The sequence below is a fragment of the Eptatretus burgeri genome, chromosome 4 (assembly GCF_056783735.1).
Source record: "Eptatretus burgeri isolate ZD-2024b chromosome 4, Ebu_testis_v1, whole genome shotgun sequence".
NCBI classification, from domain to species: Eukaryota; Metazoa; Chordata; class Myxini; order Myxiniformes; family Myxinidae; genus Eptatretus; species Eptatretus burgeri.
Genome location: NC_140964.1, coordinates 14477761 through 14482760, shown reverse-complemented (window position 1 = coordinate 14482760; position 5000 = coordinate 14477761). Strand labels below are relative to the sequence as shown.

General features: G+C 41.1%; 1 protein-coding gene across 1 annotated transcript in view; it reads right to left on the bottom strand.

Moving 5' to 3' along the window:
- Nucleotides 1-5000, bottom strand: part of LOC147027508 (uncharacterized) — a 410973-nt gene that overhangs the window by 93897 nt on the left and 312076 nt on the right. The window lies entirely within an intron of this gene.

The following is a 5000-nucleotide window of genomic DNA, read 5'->3' as shown; positions in this document are numbered from 1 at the left end:
AGAACAACACGTCGCACGGTTGGAACAACATCGTCCGTAGGGCGGGTAGTCTGCTAGTCTTGTATAATCTCTTTTGTGGAACTTTCCCAACATGATTAATAGTAAACATCATTTAAAACTTATCATGTACATGTACAAGTCCCAGATATGTCCTTCCCATCGATGTTCAGAAGAACCTTATCCCGATACACAGTCCATTCACTGGTGGTGATCCGTCGGGGGTTAGTGTAGCTCATGTCCATCCACATGGTCAGGAGTTTGCAGTACGAGCAGCTTCCTGTTCAGTGAGCTGAGAAAGTTCTCCAAGCAAGTTGTTGTGCAGTGGCACAGCTTTCTCTCGGGTACTTTTCAAAATATTTTCAACTTATTTTTGAAGCTTTGTGAGCCATTTAATGTTAAAATCCTGATCTCTCACACATAATATACGTCCTGTTGTCTCGATAACCCGAGGTTCCTGGGGTTTCTGCACATGCACACCGAGCATTCTGGAGCAGATTACGTCATTTTGAAAGTCACAGATTGATTGGATGTCCTTTCCAATTAATTTCATTTTTTAAACCCAATTATTTTTCTCAGTTGAAGTCATTTTTAGCTGTAGTTTAAAAAAAATAAAAAAATAAATGTTCATCTGTAATGATTCGACCTGCCAATCGTGGGTGAAAGATGATGTAAAGCTTTTAAGATGTATAATGGGGAAGCTGTCCTTTTCCGGGTATTGCATGTGGTCTGGTATTTGTTGTTTTAATGTTTTGTGTTTTATTCTCCACGTCGCTGACAATTTTCCATCAAACAATAAAACCGATATGGCAGTTGAATGGTTGTGAAGCTCTGAAGTTATTTGCATTTGTGCCACGTGGAGATGCTTCGCAATGGAATCAATTAATAAATCAAACAGTAAATTTATTCGCAACGGAATCAATTGATGCAACTATCAATTAATGAAACTCCTTCGAAATAATTTATGTATTACATAAATACATTTCCATAAATGCACTTCTCATGAGAAATGTGTACACCTTCATATACATAAGTGATCGATGCAACTCGACGTGTTTGGCATTTCCGCATGAGCCTTTACCTCATTATGCTCGGATCACAGTTTCAAAAACCGATACACGAGTACTCTGTTGATTTGTCCTCTGTCTACTAAAATCCTCGTCATTGATGTTAAAAACAAACAAACAAAAAATTCTTGTCTCCTCGTATCCTTGTCGTGTATGCTCAGTCGTTCACCCTTCACTTGTAACTGAAAGTAACCTGCACAACCTTCCTGAAATATAAATTTAAAAAACAATAGGGAAGTATGTATGGAACGTATGCACAACAAAATCTCTGCAAAAAGGCTGGTCAGCACATGCTGCGGAATGAGGATGAATATTCGATGAATATATCCAGAGTGAAAAAGAGACGTTTGGAAGCGCAGTCAAATGATGTGAAAGAGAGGAAAGGACTCCAATACATTCTCACACCTCCTTCAGAATGGGATCATTGTCGTGTCACGGCAAATTTCATTTGGTCCAAGAAGGACGCGGCGAGATGAGGCTTGGCCACGTCTTTTTGCTTTAATTACAAGTCTGGCGAACGATATCACACTTACATAATCAGAGAACCTGGTGACATGATTACTGGTAGCTGAAAGGCCGGATGATTTTATAAATGTGATGGAAACGCAGGAGAGAGTACAATGAGAGATTACACAAAAATCAGACAACACGGTGATTACTCATCGGATATGCCCACTTATAGCGATAATCACGTGTCAATTTGCCTTTCATTACCCTGACAGACTGCCTTCAGGATCAAGCCAGTTAGCTGCCTGCCAGGAAGCTTCATTAACCTTGAGATGGGGGAAAGAAGCTGCTCTCGACGGAACCAAAATCGGTACTTCTTCGTGTTTGCGTCTCAACGTTTCGTTCGATGGAATTGGCACGTCTTCAGGCCGGATGAACAAATTTCCGTCCAAATGAGAACGCATGTCGTCACAGTATGTCCTTTAATCGTTTTTGTGTTTCAAGAATCACAGCTGCACTGCGGCATGCAATAACGGGGGCTGTAACATGCCAAAAAGAGGTTTCACAAGAGCAAAAGTCCTGGCCAGATCTTACTAAACAGAGAGTGAAACAGAGCACGGAGAGATGCAATCTGGAAAGAATAGGGACGTATTGGTTACGGAAGAAAAAGCGTAATGAAAGCAATTCTACAAGCCTCAATTACACTGTGGCGCTCTACTTCCAAAGCTCTAGCATGCTGATGGGATTTGACTTTTGCTGCCTATCTTGTAATTGCTCTAATGAGAAATTTTAAAAGTCGGTAACAATCAGTGCCCGAACTGCGTTTTGTAATGAATTAGACCAAGGGTCATTTAACCCACATGGCCAATGGGAGATAATTAACAGCAAGTGAGGAATGAGGCGCAGCTGCCGTGCGGAGCCGCATGCCAGGCATCCATGGCCCAGGGATAGAGCGGCATTGGAGGCCACTTCTCACACGCCGCGAGGCAAACAGGGGACAACTAGAGAGTGCTGTGCATGAAGAATCTGACCGTTTCAGCTCTGCGTTAACTTCCTCTGGTCAAAGCATGAGCTCGTTGCTCACAGCCTGCCAGCTAGCCCACCAGCTGACAAAGGCACTTGCTATTTGAAAGGTGTGTGAGTTCAAATGGAACTAAAATCTGAGCAAGTAATCAATATGTACAAGCCTGATACTATTGTATGTGATATGGATTGATTTAAAACGAATCCTTTTACTGAAAAAAAGAAAAATTAACTCGGTGATAAATGTGATTGCCATTAAGGTTGTTGTTCAGTCGACATCAATTGCTTATTAATGGTGTATTCAAAAATCAGATGTATAAGCGGGGTGTCAATCAAATTCAGGATTTTAGAAGAAGACACAAGCACAGCTGGTGCTCAATAGGAAAAGTCTAAACAAAGAAGATGGGCTAACGCAGCTGTTTCTACAAGAATAACATCTAATTATTGCTGCAATGTGACTGTGTTCCAAAAATAAATTAAAAAAATATATATCATGAGACATTAAAACATGAAGGCTTACTTTCAAAAGATTGTTAAATTCATTGTACATGTCGTCATCCACCTCTATCTTCTTTTGATTTTGATGCATTGCCCTTTTATCAGAACAATATCAGCATTTTCTGAATTCGAGCAAAAACAAATTAATCTCGACCAATGAATCGCTTCCAAAATTTCATTGAAAAGGCCAAGCAAAATAAATAACTAAATAATAAATAAAATTCCAAAAACAAAGCACACCCAAAACTGAGCATTTAACAAATGCACAGTCTTGCTGGGGACAACAATATCCTATGTGTGGAACATCACCTTTGAGAGTACATAGATTGGAGTCGAGATGAAAAAGAACCACACAATTTTAAAGATCTTCGTGCAGACTCACACACTCACTGAAATAAAGGCCGATTGTAATAACCTCTCCTGTCGCTTCGGGAATAGGTGAGGATAAATATTGGTGGAGTTAGGTAAGGGTTTGTCTGGAGAAAAGATTGCCAGGTGTTGGCTTAATGGTTAGGGTGGCAGACTTGGGCTCCCAGGGTCCTGAGTTCAATTCCTGCTTAGCTGTTTAATTAATACCAGGTGGGGTTGACTCAGGCTGTCATCATTCTGAGGTTGGCAAAATGAGTACCAGCTTGCTGGGATGATTGAGCCATTCAAGTATCCTGTGTTGGAGTGGCGACCCATCCAAGATTGTGTCCCAATAGCTCAGGAGACTGCTTCGGCAGCACCAATGATCTGCACCGAGTATGGTCCCACTGGATTCGGATTTTAGATTTGGAGAAAAGTTGAATAGAATATTAGGTTGATATACATTGTTTTTTTTTTTGATTTGATGTACCATGCTGTTTACGGAGCGTTGGTGCTGCCGAGGCAGTTTCTTGGCAAGGATAATGCTGGGCGGTTTGCCGTTACCTTCCCAGCAGTAGTTTTAGCAGGAATTTGGTCACGGTGCCGGTGATAGCGCCACAACACTTCGTGAAGGACACCGTGGGGATCTTTTACATCCATCAACTAATGTAGGGAGACAGGACACTCAGTTTAACGTCCATTGGAGGAATGACACAAATAATGATGATTCACCCTGCATGTGAAACAATGATAAATGCAGTGATACATGCAGGATGACCATGTCTAAGAAGGAGTTTTCTGCATTAAAACAATCTTAATCACTACTCCCTTGAATCCACCACCCCCCTTGATTGACATCTTGCCATCCACCAGATTTTCTGAAACTTTCAAATACCATGCTGTAAATTCAAGATTTTAGAAAAGTAAACGTTTTTGGATTTTGATCTTGATGTACCATACTCTCCATTGAGCGTTGGTGCTGCCGAAGCAGTTTCTAGGGGAGGGTTACACTGAGTGGTTTGCCATTGCCTTCCCAGCATTGTTTATCAAACACTAAAACAGAGCTGATAAAGCACGAGCGAGCTCACAAAGGAAGAGTGTATATTGCTTGCTGATGTCACGCAGACACGCGCTCTCAGAGAAGTCAAATTAGTATTTATTTTGGGGTTGCAAAGTGTTTGGGTTGTGCCAAATAATGTGTGAGGTCTGGAGTCGAACAACATGCTTTTTGTGGCCGAAGCTCCACCATGTGGGTGGTTCACAGTGGAATGTGCTTTGATCTGATGTTTGTGTCTGCCGGTAATTAATACAGCACCATGACTTTGCTGAGCAGAATAAAATGGCAAGAATGCCTTCTGTTTAGCAATCACCATATTTCAGTTTGCGACCTTCTCAAAACTCGAGGGCCAGTTATTATTATTTTTTTAAAATCACTTCATATCCAAATTGGGCAAAGCAAGCCAAAAATCATGATAGTTGTCGCTCTCAGGATGTTGTTTGTAGCATTTCAACCCATTTTTCCCCCTTTTCTTCAAAATAAAAATAGTTGACATTGACTCGTAGTTACACGGAAAGGGCATTAAATAAACAGGCATCAACTTCAAAGCCAAATGCACCCGG